The following is a 17,989-nucleotide window of genomic DNA, read 5'->3' as shown; positions in this document are numbered from 1 at the left end:
GCTTTGTTGCATTATTCTGTGATTCATAGCCGCTTGCGTGGCACCATCAGTATATTGTCCTTCACCCATCATCATTGCCAAGGTTGCATATCACAGAGGATTTGTAGAATCACAGTCCTGTAAATTCTGATAAACAACATAGTCACATTTCTTTCTCCATTTGTCTTTGAACATCATGTATGCCGTAGGTGTTAACAAAATCTCCATCAGACTTTTGATCTCTGCCGGCACCAATATTTGATTTTGGAAGAATGCCTGTACTAGCATATGGACGTGTTTATTATCATAACCATAGTCCAGGACCGTTCTTTGTAAATGACTAACTGTTTTCCAATCAAAGGGATGCCATTGCCGATTTCCATTATAACCGTCACTGGCAGTGCTGTGACGCTAGATGGCAGCATTATCCCTTCAATTACAGCATTTTCCATTACTCCTTTCCATCTCTGTCCTTGATCATCATTAGGATCCCTCGGTGGAGATGGGGAATCATCTGGCGCTGATGAATTGCTAATAGAGTTTTTACCTTTCTGGGGTGATGTCGTTGTCACAGTATCTAACTTCTTTTTTAACCAATCAGTCCAACCTGTTGCCTCCTCATCATTTGTCTGTTGTGGAGCAGACGAGGAAACATGACCCTCTGTTAATTGATCGCACAGTTTTTTAGCTCTATCAAGCTCTTGTCGAGTAAGTCATCCCTCCTTACCAAATTTAGATTGTAAATAATTATCTGCCTCCTCTGTAGTCCATTCTTGATCTTCCAGACATTGCAACACCCACTCATTTTTCTTTTAGTTGCAGGCACTACAGATGTTGATTCTTTAGTATTTGTTGTTAGTTTTGGGCTGCAGGTGGAGCTTTCATCAGAAAAATGCTTTTCCACTGTATGAAGCCCTTCTATTATAGCTTGATGTGCCTTTGCATACTCATCTCTGACCGATTTTTTACTGGATCCTTTACCGAGACGCTGCATTTGTATCAATAGCTCTCTCATAGTTTTTTTCTTGATCTTGAAGTTGTTTTTGTAAGTCAAGGTTATTTATGGATGGATAAAGTTGTGATGGGCCAGGTTGCACCTCCTCGTCCACATCCATGGGGAGTGGTACTTGGGCATGATCTAGTGGTGCAGGACCCACTGGGGTAGAATAAGGTGGCAACGGAGCGGTGGGCGACACCCTCACTCCTGGCACCTTTGTTGCATTCTGCTCAGGAGTTGTTACAGGAGCATCCTTTAAATCAGTGGGCACCCAGGGACCAGGCTCTATTTTCTCTCCTCCCCAGGATTCTCTTTCACTTTTACTGATTGGGTAGGAAGAGGGGGGCTCTGGCAAGACGGGGATCAGTTTTTCAGTCACTCCCTCCTTTTCTTCCCCTGCTGATTGGATAGCACGTACTACAACTGCACTTAACTGAGCTTCCCCCTGCATTTCTTCTATCATGCGTCTCACAATTTTCCATGTAGATGAAAGTTTAACACTGTCTTTGTTCCCATTTGTTACAGAGTTCCAAAGTGCGTGACCAATTTGATCCCAAATTCCCAGATCATAGAGCTGGTCGGGTTTACTTAATAACTCCTTGCACCGACACCACACTAGTAGGGCTGCAAGCTCATCCTGCAGTAGCTTAGTTTCAGTCTTTTTTGCTAACTGGAGCAGGCTCTGTAGAGTCGTTTTTTCCAATACTGATGCAGTAATTCCCATCTGTACTATCTTCTTGCTTTGACCTTGTTTCTGTTACAATCTGCTGTTTCGGTTTTCCCCATGCTCAAGCTTGCTATCACAGAGGCATTCCTTTCTGTGCTTTTTTGCTGTAGAAGGCAATTCAAAGACAAACTGCTAACTTTCTCTGTTTCTCATAGACTGCATACCATTCATTATAGCCCAGGTCCGAACAGTTACCTTAGCTGTTACCTTAACTATAAGACCCTGGTAAATGTATTTGTTAGGTTACTTTGGCTATTACCTTAGTTGTAACTAAAACAAAGGGACTGATATCTTTTTTGACCAATCACTGTGATTTGGGAAACTTTGTGTTTCTTGGGAAACAATCACGGTAAAGGGCTAAATTAGAAAAATGAAAATTTTATGCATGCTTGTGTTAGCAAATGTGATTTTTTGTTTGAGCTGTCTTAAAATCCAAAGTATACTCTGGTGTAAATGTTGTTTAATCCATCTTCCTTATGTAACCTGGTAATTCCTGTCACTTTTCTCCACTAATTATCAACAGAAGCAAAATCAGGCCCATCAGTTTCTGCAAAAGTGTATAAAAGTGACCTTAAAGGTGTGATTTAAGAAAGTTCCTGTGAACCTATTAGTGTTTATAAATCCATCAAGGGTGGGTGTGAGGAGGCTGGAGCCAGGCTGTGCTCAGGGATGGCCAGTGATAGGACAAGGGGAAACAGGGACAAGCTGAAACAGAAGAGTTTCCAAAGAAACACAAGGAAGAATTTCTTCCCTGTTGAGGTGAGGGAGCCCTGGCAGGGGCTGCCCAGATGGGCTGTGGAGGCTCCTTCTCTGGAGACATTCCAACCCAGCTGGATGAGTTCCTGTGTGCCCTGCTCTAGGTGGTGCTGCTCTGGCAGGGGGGTTGCACTGGATGAGCTTTCCAGGTCCCTTCCAGCCCTTGAGATTCTGTGGTTCTGTGAACCTAGAAACAGAAGTTAAAGACCATTTATGATGTTTCTTAAACAAACACAAAGGAATACAGACATACCATATATACACTTTTCATTCCCTGTATTTAAGGGTGCTTTTCCCTCCCCTTTTGTTAAATCAGCTGCAAGTTATCGTAACTGGTAGAAAGGTTTTATGTGATACTTAGGGTTTTTTTAAGGGACAGTAACTCAGGACAGGTCTATGCTAGCTTTTGCTTGCTAGATACCACCAGTGAGAACTGCAAATCCTTGAACTGCTTTTACATCAGCAGAGTATCAGTGAACACCTCTGCATGCAAGGTGCAGAAGTGTCTCCTGAGACAGTTCTCGAGAGCGCATTTAGTTGGAGAAATGGATGTGCAGGCTATTCCTCAGCTTATTTGGGGAGTTGTAAAAGGGGAGGTGAGCTCCTTGGGAGATGGCTAGAGGGAATGCCAGACCCTCCCTCCAGAGATGGCTCAGCTGCTCACAGAGCAGCTGTGGAAGCTGCCACAGTCCGCTGCACTAGGGAGAACGGGCACTGACTAAGATGCAAAGCTGTAAGATGCAGCAGGTCAGCAGCTGCTCTGCAAGCAGCTGAGCTGGCTCTGCCGTAGCAGCGTGGTGAACAGGTGGAGGCTGGAACTCCTGCAGTCACCCTTCTCGGTGGGAGTCCTACAGCCGTCTTACTCTCACATTTGGCAGCGCTGCTGCTGCCTCAGTAAGCTTCAGGGGCTTTTATAGCACTCTCCTTGTTGGGCTAGCCTAAGTGCTTGTGAAGCTGCGTGGCAGACCCAGCTGGGGAAATTTGGTATCTGATTTTTGCCACTGTTCACATCAGAGAAGCTCCATGATCCCCACAAGTCAGAGTGGTCAGTGTCTGTGCCATAGAAGGGTGGCCAGGGATGCAAACAGCTGCCAGGGTGAGGTGGAGGTATAGGAGGAAAGTGAGCTGGAAGCTAATGTCACAGAAACATGAATGAAACTGCAGTCCCTTCTGTTGCAAAACAGCAGAATGTTGGTGTTGCCTTCAGCTGGGGATGGAGAGACAATGGAAATGTTAATAAATCAGTTAATAAACTGATTGCTAATAAGCTAAATATGAGCCAGCAATGTGCCCTCGTGGGCAAGAAGCCAATGGCAGCCTGGGAGGCATCAAGAAGAGTGTGGGCAGCAGGTCAAGGGAGGTTCTGCTCCCCCTCTGCTCTGCCCTGCTGAGGCCTCATCCGGAGTCCTGTGTCCAGTTCTGGGCTCCTCAGCTCCAGAGGGACAGGGAAGTGCTGGAGAGAGGCCAGCACAGGGCCACCAAGATGATCAGGGGACCGGAGCATCTTCCTTATGAGGAAAGGCTGCAGGACCTGGGGCTGTTTAGTCTGGAGAAGAGGAGACTGAGGGGAGATCTTATTAACATTTATAAATACCTGAAGGCTGGGTGTCAGGAGGTTGGGACATCCCTCTTTTCTATAGTAGCCAGCAACAGTACAAGGGGTGATGGGATGAAGCTGGAACACAAAAAGTTCCACTTAAACATAAGAACAAACTGTGTCAGTGTTTCCGTGAGGGAGCTCTGGCCCAGGCTGCCCAGGGAGGGTGTGGAGGCTCCTTCCTTGGAGGGCTTCAAGACCCACCTGGACACGTTTCTGTGTGACCTGATCTAGGTGACCCCGCTTCTGCAGGGGGGTTGGACTGGATGATCTCTAAAGGTCCCTTCCAGCCCTACCATTATATGATCTATGATCCGCTGAGGAGCTTATCAGGCATGAGCTGTATATAGATTTGGTATATATGTATATATATTGTCCTTAAATTGTGCTGGAATATCCATTTGGTGGTTTATGCTGCTTTGACTCTCTTCTAAACTAACAGCTGAATTGAAAATGCAAACATGTTACTGATGCAGACTAATCTTGCATCTCCACCTATTCCTAGTTTTAACTGTCTGAGGTCTTTAATCTGTGGAGAATGATGTATCTCTCAGCTCTGTGTCTGTTCTCTCTTTCCTGTGCATTGAAATGTCCCAACTCTGCCACCAACTATCCGCTCCCTTTCTTTCAAGTTTCTCCTTCTCACTGTTAGCCTCGGGGGCTCAACTCTCTGGAAGCACAGAGGGTGATTAATCAGTCTAATCAGTGTTACCTTTAAAAACCCACACAACCTGACTGTAGTTTTGTGTAGTCTTGACTTCCTACTTCGTGTTAACACTTGTTTTGTAAGAATGATTCTTACCTCAAAAGTGTCTCACCTGTCTACATAAGAGACAGTTATGCACCTGGTTACTCTGAAGAACGTTCCCGTGTCCATAACAAAATCCCACGTGGTGTATGAGCTGCAGCAGCTTCACAGTGACTAGTGATGGCCACAAGAATGCAAGGAAAGGGTAAGGTTAAAGTGAATATTCACACGATGGGGCATAGCTGGGAGATGCAGGAGCAGTGTGAGCCTATAAAGAAAAAAGCTGTTTATGAATCTGTCCTTAAGATGCATTGAATCAAAGGGGTATGTCTTTTGGGAAAGAGAGATTATATAGGGTTGGCCTCAGAATCATTCACATGTGTTCAGCTGAACAAATGTGGTTAAAGTCTCCTGAGTTTTGTGTGGGTTTCTTGGTTTTGGTTTTTTTCCCATCTCAACCCATGATCACGTTTTGCTCATGAGCAGAATGTTTACCAAGCCTACATGGTCCTCTAGACAAATGTGTCCTGGTTTAGGGCCACCTAGGAACAAAGGACCACCATCAGCCATAAGTACAGAGGGCCTTTGGAATCTCCAAGGACAGGGAGAGCTCACTTGCCACTTACGGCCTCAAGTGAAAACAGACAGGACTGCTCAGCTTGGGGAAGAAAACAAACATTAATTTAATCCGGTGTCCAGTTCTGGGCTCCTCAGCTCAAGAGGGACAGGGAACTGTTGGAGAGAGGCCAGCACAGGGCCACCAAGATGATCAGGGGACCGGAGCATCTTCCTGATGAGGAAAGGCTGCGGGACCTGGGGCTGTTTAGTCTGGAGAAGAGGAGACTGAGGGGGGATCTTATTAACATTTATAAGTATATAAATGGTGGGTGTCAGCAGGTTGGGGCAGCCTTTTTTTCTGTTGTATCCAATGACAGGACAAGGAGTGATGGAAAGAAGCTGAAACACAAAAGGTTCCATTGAAACATGAGGAAAAACTCTTTCAGTGTTTCAGTGAGGGAGCCCTGGCCCAGGCTGCCCAGGGAGGGTGTGGAGGCTCCTTCCTTGGAGGGCTTCAAGACCCACCTGGACATGTTCCTGTGTGACCTGATCTAGGTGGGACCTGCCTTGGCAGGGATGTTACCTGTGTTGTCTACTTACCTGTGTCTTGAAAGAGGCAGTTGTTCACCTGTCCTAACTGTCCTGTGCGAGGTTTCCCCTGGGGGGTGTGTGTGTGTACTCAGAATATACTTCAGCTCACGGCATCCACTCTCCAGCTGTGATTGTGTGGCAGTGCCTGCTGGTTATGTTGCTGCTCAGCCTTCATGCAGTACTCTGTGCAGCCTCATAGCCACAAATCATAGTGTCCTCTGACACTGAAAAGGTGGTGCAGAAGCATTGCCATCCTCCCTGTGCTGTGTAAGGCAGTGGCCAGCTTCTGGAATTAGTGCATTATTTGGTGGATGCAGCCATTAGTAGTGTACTTTGTGAACTTGTCTAATATCAAACAAGCAGGTTGATGAGGTTAAATTTGGCAACATACTGAACAGAAATGCAAGAGCTCTACCACAGAACGTTTTCTTAGACTGTGCCTTTCTAATCAGAGAGGCATTGACTGCATTATCCAACATTGCTGGAACTCAGCCTTACTGAGGTATCAATACCTTGTTGTCCTTTGGTTGATGAAATCCTTACCTGCTCATGCATTTATGCCTTTCATCCTACGTGTTTTGTAAGAGACAACGAGACTTTCCGTCGTTATCTGTAGCAGTTTTGAGTCCTCACCTGAAGGTGGAGATCATTTTTTTTTGACTGAGTGAGCAAAATCTGACTCATCTAAAGGAGTAAGCGTGTCCTCCAGCTATCCAAGCCTGGTGGGAAGAGAGCACAGCATCTGCTCTGTGTTCACACCACTGGTATGTGTATCCTCTCTACTTCTACGTTGTAATGTTTTCAGGGATCTGACTAAGGTGGAACACAGAGAGCCCTGCAGGTGGGACTCCCACTCGTGTTGATGTCAGCCTGCTTGCTGCTCCTGTATTTTTGGGAAGTGGTGTGGTATTTTGGTGTTGCAGAAGACAGTAGTAACAAATCTGCCCTGAAGGGTTCACTGTGTTCCTACTCAAGGTTTTCAAGTTACTTCATGTGCCAATTTCATCTACCATCTTCCAAAACCACATTTACCAAAAGCTGAGCCATTCCCACGCATGGTTTCTCAGTTTTCCCTGGTAGCTTTACTTCCTTGCATCTCCAGCTTCGTTATCTCCACCCCTATATGTTCCATAGCTATAACTGAAAGTCAGAGACTACACAAATGAGTGGTTGACCCACACCCAAGGGAATCTACTGGTAATCACTAGAGCTCATTTGGCCAGAGCCTGAGCAATTGTTCAGGAGCCTTCATTCTCCTGTGCCCCTTTCCCTGATTTTGCTCCCTTCCTCTCCCAATGGGATACTCCTGTGGAAGCTGCTGGTGCAAGAACTGCTGGGCAAATACATCCAGTGTAGGCACTGCCTGTGTTTCCAAAAACCTTTGTGGTTAAATACTGCAACGTGCCTGTTCCCCCTGTAGCATATGTAAGAGGTGTCTAGAGAACTTAAGCTACTGGCAAGTAGTTTTGTCTCCCAGTAAGAGCTTTCTAGCTAACCTTTTATTATACTTGGTAATGGGCACCTTGTGTGGCCCCATGTTTAATTTGGCTTCTCTTTGTCTATTTGATCAAGCTAGGTTATGGAGTTGGCTTTAAATTACATTTGCCTTCACACATGTATATAAACAATGATAAGGGAAAACTGAGTTTGTACAGCCAAGGAGGGACAAACCTAGAAAAGAACTGAAGTTGCACATGCAGCTGCAAGCCTAACCCTTTTTTATTCCTCTCACTTTCATTTGTGCTTACTTGGCTTTATGCTCACCTGCTACCCCCCAACATACTGTGTTGTGTTCTCAGCTACTAATGGCTGCGTCTTACATGGTAGCCTGGGAATAAACGTTGGTGTGAATGTCACTGAAAGGAGTCTGTGAGTAGCATACACAGAATTTACTGTTCCCCAAAACTCAGCTGTATTTCTTGCACCATAGTTATTATGTGATGTACCTCTGATTTTAGCCTCTGGAACTTTCTCTTTGAACAGTCCAATAAAAATGGAGCCTGGAGTTTGTTTACTTCTGACATAAAAAGCAAACAGCTGAGGGAGCAGGCAACTTTTATTGGACCTGTAAAGGAGTAATATAGATGGCAGAGATTTCAGGCTGTATTTTGTCATGGGTTTCAGGGGTTCCGGGGGTACTGAGCTGTTGGTGCAGGGAGGGTTGGTGGTTTTCACTGATTGATTGATGTTGGGCAGTCTTTGAGACCACACTGTTGCATTTGTGCAGGAAAGAGACTGAGTGAAGACATGGTCTTGCAATACCTCGGTATGGAAAGGGTATTTAGAAGAGGAGATACTCAATTTTTGTGCTGCCTTTGTCAGTCTGGATCTGTACCCTGACAGGCAGTGGAAGCCTGTGTGTGCTACCAGTGTCCTGTGAAACAATGTGCTGAATGAAGGATGGTGGAGAGTCTACAGCTCAAATAGTTGTCTTGAAAGGATGCTACTAAGTGATGCAGCTTTTAAACCATGGAGCGTTTCGAAGCATTCCTCCTGTGGAATGTTTGCCTTGTAACTGCATCAGAACTAGTCACCTGCCTGCATTTCGTAATGAGATGTCTGGCATGTCTGAGGTGAAACCAAGCCACAAAAGCAAACACATTCAGAATTAACAGGCTGATACTTCTGCGTCTGCTCTACCCCAGGAGCGTTGGTGGGAGCTGTGTCAGCAGATGGTAAGGGGAAGGACTTGTCCCGAAGGAACCCCTCTGTGTCCTTCTGTGCAGCTGGCCTTGACCTTCTTTCATGAGGTTTTGGAAAACATTCTTTGGCAGAGCGTGCTAAAATTGGGGCATAAAAGTGACAGATTCAGTATCCGGGTCTTAAATAATACTTAAGTAGTCTTTTGTTGTGTGAGCTGAGCAAAAGCCAACATTGCTGTCCTTGGGTTAATGCAGCTGGATATGTGTCATTCCAGTTTCATAATTGCTTCCTCAATAAACAGAATCGGAACTATAGTAATAAGATGCTATTTTAAAAGTACACTTTTTCAAGCATTTCTGAGTACTTCCCCAATACCTGAGCCAATGGGTTTAATTCTTTGTGAAAATCCCTTGTCCTCCTCTGTAAAAATCCTTTTAATCAGCCTCTTGTTTACTTTAGAAGGCTTTTGCCCTGTTTTCTCATTTGTACTGCTGTAAATTCAGAGGTGTTTCACTGAAACATGGGATGTGTCCTTCCTAACAGAATACAGCTTATGCTTTGATAATAGAAGTGGCTGCAGACCAGCATTTCTGTCAGCTTTTGGGATGCAGCTGTTTAGAGAACTGTTAAATACGGTTACAAATCAGATGTTCTCCCAACTAATAATTTAAAGTTGCTGCTAAGTTCAAGTCACTTTTTGAATCAACACCATCTCCATCTACTGCTGTGTGTTTCTAAAGAATAATTTCTTGTGAGGTCACCCACTGGTTCCCTGTTATGCCTGAACCATGTGAGACACGTTAGTAGTGCCTCTGCTCTCTGGTGCTGTGACTGCCATATATGTAGGTGATCTGCCACTCCCGTCCCTCCAAAAACAGTGATAAAGGTTTGAAATAGAAAATCTTAGACTCATAGAGTTGTTTTAGTTGGAAAATACTTTTGAGATCGTGGAGTCCAAGCCTTGCCTTCACCCTGCCACAGCCACCACTAACCCCTGGCCCTCAGCCCCACGGCTTTGGGATCCCTCCAGGGCTGGGCACTGCCCCAGCTCCCTGGGCAGCCTGGCACAGGGGCTGACAGCCCTCTCAGGGAAACAGTTCTGCCTCAGCTCCAACCTCAACATTCCATGGGGCAACTTGAAGCCATGTCATGTCATTGATTACTTGTTCAGGTAGTTGCAGAGAATGATCATGTCTCCCCTCAGCCTCCTCTTCTCCAGGCTGAACATCCCCAGCTCCCTCAGCCCCTCCCCATCAGACTCGTGCTGGAGACCCATAACCAGCTTTGTTGCCCATCTCTGGATCCTCTCCAGCATCTCAATGTCCTTCTTGCAGTGAGGAGCCCAGAACTGGACACAATATTCGAGGTGAGACCTCACCAGCACCGAGTACAGGGCAACAATCACCTCCTTGGTCCTGCTGGTCACACTTGGGCACGCTGCTGGCTGTCAACCAAAATAACGTTGTGTTCATTCTTCCTCTAAGACAAAACTGTTCTTTTATTCATAGGTCTAAATATCTAAGCCACCTTTCTAATTCTGGTAGAATTGTATGTAATTAAGGTGCAGATGACGACGTAAGTCGGCAGAACTGATGGGATATTAGGTTAGCTAGTTTAATAATCAGATTTAAATAATCAGAACCTTAGTAAATGTACAATCTGCTGTGCAAGAGTAGCTAAGAGGATTAACCATGATAAAAACCCATGGAAAGACTAGAAAACTTGAATTGTAAGTCAGGGATTGTTAGTACAGGATAAGTCTTGCTGTTTAACGTTTTTATGGTAAGGTATAGCAGACACCTTTATGGTGTTTTGGTCTTACAATGTGGGCAATGTTGTGAAAATAGCTACAACTCAAAAAAACCCCTCATCCTAAATGAAACTGTCAGCCTCTTTAACTCTTCTTTATGAGCAATGACACTGGAATCCCATCGGTTTTGTCAGATACCCTTGTCTTGCTGTTTGTGTGCACGGCGACTTTGGTTTTGGTAAACAAATATTTTAACCACATTTCCGTGTTTCACTTGTGTATTGGCATTTTAAATCAATTGAATTACAAAATAAACACTAAATGTAAGCTCTGACTTCCCAACAATCTGTCGGCGTTGGCGTGCTGCCTGTTGATAAACCATACCTTGGTGTGTCCTTTGTGCCTAGTCTCTTTTTAACTGTGTGTAGTCTCTTAGGATGGTAGGAGGTGGTGAGAGAGGTGGATGGGAAACCTTTATACAGCTAAAACATCTCCTGGCCTAGGGAATTGTCATTCCTGTGCTTGGGGGATGTGTAGAGGGGCACAGAGACCGAGCTTATCGGCGTTGTAGAGTACATGTGGGAAACGGAGGTGCTGCAGTTGCTACTGAAAATGTGGTTAGCGACGCCAGAGAGGTGTAGTAAATCTGGAGGAAGCTGTGGTTTAGTTGTAGTAACTCTGCCATTGAGTCTGTGCTTTACACCAGGGGACATTTCAGTACTTGAAAAACGCAGGAAACTGTGTGGGTTGTACATTGTGCTTTTGCACTTCCACCTGTGTGCATGGGACAATCTACACTGGATCAGTTCCATGCTAGATCCCGTGTGCTCACTGTGCTTTTTAGAACGAGTCAGTCGTAGCCTTGTGTTCTGTCTTCACCATTAAACTCACAGAGAGACTCCAGCAGGAGACAGCTCAGCCATCTCTGAAACCAGGCAGGTTTCAGCATGTTTGTCTCTCTTGTGGGAGTAACCAGAGACCTTGACTTGGTGGCACTGATGGATTTTATGGTGGGCCACCCTTCCTATCTTCCACCCCCAAAACTGCCTTACAGCAGCTATTTGGAACAGAACAGGAGGTGGTTTCAGTTGCATGAAGCGATGGGCTTGCCCAAGAGAGGAGTGGCTCAGTGGGAAGGGAAGGGAAGGGAAGGGAAGGGAAGGGAAGGGAAGGGAAGGGAAGGGAAGGGAAGGGAAGGGAAGGGAAGGGAAGGGAAGGGAAGGGAAGGGAAGGGCCTTTGTCCTGGGGAGATCTGCAGGGCTCCAAATGCAGTGTGGGCAGCTGATAGCCAGGGAACACTTGTGAGGAGGGAGCTTGGTGTTTGGCAAGAGAAGATGCTTTTAAATGCATCAACTTCAGAGAGCATCATCATCTGGCTGGGATTCACAGTGGGGTTTCAGGTCACCGAGGCAATGTAAGTGGTAAATTGGCCCAGGACAGCTTTACCTGCCATGACTACAGACTTGTGTGACTTCTTTTGGGGTGTGTTGGTGGGTTTTTTGACTCTGCATAGGACTGATTCAGGGAGCAGCAGTGTAGCAGAAAACATGACACTACCAAGTGAGGTAAACAGTTTTCTTCCCGAGTCAATGTGAGAGTGAGGTAGAGCAGGAGGAACCATGCCTTTGAATTCACTGGACCGAATCCTGAAACTCTTTCTTGTGCCTACCATGACATGAGGAAATACTTAAAATAAGAAATGGGAGAAGAGGCCAGCTTGATTTTCATGCCTGGCATTAAAGCACAGGAGAAGGAAAACTGAGTAGAGAAAATTCCATATATGCAGAGAATGGAATAATAATGTTATGAGAGAGGAGTACTAGTAGGAATAGTAACGTTATAGGTAGTCTCTGCAGCAGGCTGGATCTATATTTAAGCACAAATTATATGATTAATAACATGATATTTTGGTGGCTTCTACAGAGGGATTGGTCTAGATGATCTCTAAAGATCCCTCCCAACCCCTACCATTCTATGATTCTACGACAGCACAAGTCCTTGCAGCATCTCTTGTGTGGTGTAACTGGTACCATTTTGTAGTGCTTGCCCCTGTGTGTGCAGCGTACAACACATTCTGGTTTTGACCTAATGCAGGAAAAGGCACTAGATATAGATCCAGTTCAAGGGATTTTGCTCTGTGTCCTCTTGCTCTCTGCTCTTGATGTATTCAAAGGTTGATGACTCTTGACAGAGCTGTACAAGGGTGTTTTGGAGACAGTTTATTAGGATTGTTGGTGTGCTTGGGCTTCAGGATATGCTTTCCTTCATGTCTGGATTTAATTGTAGGTAATTCTGGAGGAAAAAACTGTTTTCTTACCTTGGGAAATGCAGCATTCTTGTGGCATCTGGCCATTGTACCCAGCAATCAATCAGTCACTAGAGAAAGAAGGGGCAGAAATGAGAGATGCAGAAAATAAGTGATCTAAGCAAAATGCCACTGAATAGCTTCTTTCCTCCTCTAAAGGACTGGATGGCTGTGACAGCAGTTGTTCACAGCCCTGACTGGAAATAGCAAGACTGTTGTGAGGAGGCACTTATGGGCAGCCTGTTGTCTGCTCCCCACACGTTAGTGATAGCAGTGTACTCTCATCAGGAGCTGTAATAAGCCTGAACTCCAAACTGCCATTCTTTCCTAGCGCTTGGTGGGAGTTGTGAGCGCTCTTACAAGGTGCCTTTCTTTGGGGCCACCTTGTCCACTCAGTTTCTATTTGTTGTGGTTTGATTTCTGTTTTCTCTTAGCAAACGCTTTCCAAGAACTTGGGATGGTGGGGTTTTTTTTCCCCACTTAGGTTGTGTTACTGGTGATACTCTCACAAAACAGCGTTGAACCAAGGTGTTGCTCACACCAGAGGTGCCTGAGGCTTTACCTTACGGGCTTCAAATAGCGAGAAGTAATGGGATACTGGAAGTGGCCCTGTCAAGTGAAAAAGGGAAAAAGCTCAAGCCTGAAATCACTGTATTGACTGCTGGTAAAAATAACAGCAAAGCCTCTGACAGCTGAAAGAGAGCGAAAGGAGGAAAAGCACGTTGCCTTCAGGTTTTTCCCTTTGTTCATTGGCGCCGTGCCCACACACCCCATTCAGGGCTCTAGAAATGGTTCACTGACTTGAAACTCTGGCTGCTTTTAATTGTCTGGGGTTTATTTGTTTAAGTAATGTGAGGAAAATACCGAGCTAGGTCTCTCAACATTGAATTGTCAACTCTACAGACATTTTCTGTCGCGGCGCTGCAGACAAGTTAAGGAGGATTCGGGTTTTACATTTGTTTTGCTGGATTCCAAATGCTGCTTTTCCACTGTGGCTTTGAATTGTTGTTGCAACCTCAGAGAATCTATTGAGCTGGCTAACAGCATTTACACAAGAAGTCAGCACCAAATCCGTCTGTAACGCTGGAAAGCTGTTGGTGTGTATTCAAGGAGGGTGCTGTGCGAGTCATTTGGAATGGGGTATTTGCAGCATTTTGTGGTGTTAGAAGTGCTGGGGGAAAAAACATACAAAAAAAGTACCCTGGCATAACAGAATTTGTGAAAGCAAAACTGTTCCATTCCTTTGGCTTTTAAAAATACTAAAAATCACCCGTGTAAAGATAATGTTTTGTTTGTAAACAAAGCTCCTGTTGTCAGAGGTAAAATGGGAAGAAGAAAAACATTTTTGAGCACTAATAATGCCCTGTACAACTCCCTGCACCAGCACAGGCTGGGGGTGACCTGCTGGAGAGCAGCTCTGCAGAGAGAGACCTGGGAGCCCGGATTGATAATAAACTGACCATGAGCCAGCAACGTGCCCTCGTGGGGGAGAAGCCAATGGCATCCTGGGATGCATCAAGAAGAGTGTGGGCAGCAGGTCGAGGGAGGTTCTTATCCCCCTCTGCTCTGCCCTGCTGAGGCCTCATCTGGAGTCCTGTGTCCAGTTCTGGGCTCCTCAGCTCCAGAGGGACAGGGAAGTGCTGGAGAGAGGCCAGCACAGGGCCACCAAGATGATCAGGGGACTGGAGCATCTTTCATATGAGGAGAGGCTGCAGGACCTGGGGCTGTTTAGTCTGGAGAAGAGGAGACTGAGGGGGGATCTCATTAACATTTATAAATATCTAAAGGGTGGGTGTCAGGAGGTTGGGACATCCCTTTTTTCTATAGTATCTAGCAACAGGACAAGGGGTGATGGGATGAAGCTGGAACACAAAAAGTTCCACTTAAACATAAGAACAAACTGTGTCAGTGTTTCCGTGAGGGAGCCCTGGCCCAGGCTGCCCAGGGAGGGTGTGGAGGCTCCTTCCTTGGAGGGCTTCAAGACCCACCTGGACACGTTCTTGTGTGACCTGATCTAGGTGACCCTGCTTCTGCAGGGGGGTTGGACTGGATGATGTCTAAAGGTCCCTTCCAACCTCTACCATTCTGTGATTCTATGGTTGAGATTGCATTTTAAACACTTTCCTTTGAAGCAAAGTAGAAGACATCATGTTTTGTGCCTGTCAAGTGTCAGCCTTTTGTTTTATAAGAGTGAAACTCAGAGAGACTGCAAAGTCTTGCTGAGGCTTAACTGTGTCTTTATTAAGGTGTAATTACGCAAAAAGACAAAAGCACATATGCCATGACTGGTGTTACTGAGAAAGAAAGGTTTGTCTGCTTGAGGTTCCCCTTGTGATTAGCACCCATCTGACTTGTCACCATTGTGGAACATTTAATGTACCTTTGAGTTTGGGACAAAGTACTTGTTCAGTAATTTCGTTTTAACAAGGTTTTCTCTGCTGAAGGACTGAAGAGGTATGGGTGGACCTAGAGATGGACCCACAGGACAGGCAGGATCTGCATTTTCAGTGGAGGAGTGGGGATGTGTTCTTTGGGCGTATTCCCAGCTGGGATGACAAAGATCCTCTTATTGCCACACAGACATTGCAAAGTGGAGGGCTTGCTTGAAGTAATCCTGCTTGCCTGGGTACTTGGTCTCATTGCTCTGTGTAGAATTACCATCCTTCAGTTGTATTAGGGACAAATTTTGCACATTTCCTTTTTCATACGTGATATTTTCACGTAGAAAACCAGCCAGGCTCATGATTGATGGAATAGACACCACACACTTCTGCTTTCATGGTTGTGTCCTCCCACGGACTCTCCCTTGCCTTTTAAATACCACTCAAAGAGAAGTCAGCTGTTTGTCTCATGCTTCACACTGTTGTGTTTGTTAGAAGAGCCACGTCCTAACCAGTGGACAAAACAGCCCTGGTCCTAACCAACAGAGCTGTGTTCTTGCTTGCTTTTTGGCTCAGTCAGAGCAGCATTGGTGGTGGTTGATGTGTTATGAATAGTGGCTGCTGGAGCAGTGAGAAGTCACCTGGTCTGGTACTCGGGGCTTTTGGAAGCAAAGGTGAACATGGTTTCATTAGAATGAATATTCCTGGTGGTTTTATCATTTTGAAGTCAGTCTTTGTGCTGTGGGAAGTGGACTTGGCAGTGTTGTCCATCTTCAGAAAGCCATGGGGGAGTTAAATGGCAGAGGTCCGCGGAGGTAACTCTGCTGTGGAAGTGGGGTCTGGAATCCTGCTTTCCCATTCCAGCTGAGAAACCTGACTCACAGAAAGTCTGGGTTGGAAGGGGTTTTTTGAGATTGCCTGCTCCAGCCTTTTACTGAAAGCAAGGAAGGGCCTTTAGGTTATTCAGTGCCCTGCCAAGCTGAATCTGAGCTATTTCCAGCAAAGGGAGCCACGCTCCTTCTCTGGGTTTAATTCCTCTCATAGTGAGCAACGTCTCCTCGTGTCTGGATAGAGTTTCCCCTGAATCAGCTCAAGCCTGTTGCCTCCTGGCCTGTTCTCTGTGCATCCTTGCGAAGAGACCAGCTCCCTCTTTGTGTGTGAGCTATGAATGCTGTAGCTGTCAGTTCTTGTGCTCCACTGAAACAACGTGAAACACTCACAACATGATTGCAGGGTGCGCATGTCAGGGATTGCCCTCTGGTTTGGATACAATCCCCGGTCGCATTTGTTGGGTGGTAGATGTTACTTAGAGCCAGGAGTGGGATGGCACATCCAGATAAGATTCCCTTGTTGAATGCTGGAAAATGGAGTGAGAGTTGGCCAGGACACATTTTTCTCTTTGCCACGGAGAGTTGTCGAGCAAAGAGAGAAAACATTTCACAGCTGTCCTGCACAAACTGCAAGTGTCTGGCAGTTGACACCCAAACCTAGCTCGTTTAACTCGGCGAGCCTTTTATGTGAGAGCTTGATTCGTCAGGTTTATGCTGGGATGCAGACTTGCTGCTGTATGTAATTTGTGAGGAACTGAGGCATCAGAATCAGTGGTGAGCTGCTGTGAACCTCAGCTTGCCCGAGGCTTTGCTGCTACGGTGTAATATCAGAAGAGTTACCAGTGTGTTTCACTTTCTCTGATGATAACAGTTTCCTTTTCTGTGGTTGAAAATGCAAATTCATAACTAAATCATGCTGACTTGGTAATTTTTGGAGGGTTCTGAACTAGCAGCTCACTAGGGATCTTTGACTTGCCCGTTCTGGTGGGCTTTGTTCTGAGTGCCTTCCTTCTGCTGCTCGTACTCACTGCATCCCTTATTCATTGGTAGAGCAGCACAGCCGTGTCCCAAATACAAGGAATACAAGCTGTGATCATTCTGATCATAAAGGAATGAGCTCTGACATGAACGTTTGCTCTCTTACCATACTGTTAGAAGCTCAGATCCTGGTGGCTGTCAGATGTGGGGGTTTCAGAACATGGCATATTCTCTGCTCCTGACATCTACAGCCTTCACCACAGGACAGGAAAGTGGTGTTTCATTTTTGCTGAGACCGAAAATGGGTTCCTGCTACTTGTTTAGTGTTGAAGAGTGTTTTCAAGGCTGTAATTTGTAGTGTCACCCGCTCTAGTTCACACAGAGGAAGCTGTTACTCAGCCTGTGTGTGTTCTAGGAGCGCAGGCAGGGATAATTTGTCCTGTTGTTTATGAATGTAAATACTGTTTTAAGGCAATGGTAACCGAGAGTGTTTTTCCTATTCACAGAGCAAGCTTTACATGGAAGGATTTAGAAGCCTAAAAGAAGGAGAACCAGTGGAATTTACTTTTAAGAAATCTTCCAAAGGCCTTGAATCAATATGGGTAACAGGCCCTGGAGGGAGCCCCTGCTTAGGAAGTGAAAGACGACCCAAAGGGAAGACAGTACAAAAAAGAAAACCAAAGGAATATAGGTAATTATGTTACTTTGCTATTCCTCCTTCCCCCCACCACCCCTTTTCCCTTTTTTTTTCTTTGCAAGTGATTATTGAAAGTCTGTTTTGATCATGTATCCATTTGTGAAGACAAACCCTCCTGTGTACGGGCTCTTACGTGGAACTCGGGCGTTCGGTTAAACCCCTGAAGCTGTTGTCTACGGGACTACATAAATCATCCCCTCCACTGGTTTTACTACAGAAGCTTTTATTGAATTAGAGGCAGCCTGCAAAGGAATGTAAAACTGATTTGCAAATATTGCTGTTAGAAGAGTGGTCAGGCTGAAAACAGGTGAAGTAACGTCCTGCTTAGGTGGGAGCTGTGCGTGCTAGAGGCTCGTGTGTGCAGGGGGCTTTTAAACTGTGCATCCGTGGTTTTAGACAGAGGAAAGGGTAAGTGGTGCACTCAGGGTTGAGATGTGTGTAATTGATTAATT

At 45.6% G+C, this 17,989-nt stretch overlaps 1 pseudogene; it reads left to right on the top strand.

The window, feature by feature from the left end:
* Positions 1–17,989, top strand: part of LOC133629506 (protein lin-28 homolog B-like) — a 37,999-nt pseudogene that overhangs the window by 8,439 nt on the left and 11,571 nt on the right.

The sequence above is a fragment of the Colius striatus genome, unplaced genomic scaffold (genome assembly GCF_028858725.1).
Source record: "Colius striatus isolate bColStr4 unplaced genomic scaffold, bColStr4.1.hap1 scaffold_48, whole genome shotgun sequence".
NCBI lineage: Eukaryota > Metazoa > Chordata > Aves > Coliiformes > Coliidae > Colius > Colius striatus.
Note: the sequence above shows the minus strand (reverse complement) of the source record. Positions and strands in the feature narration are given on the sequence as shown.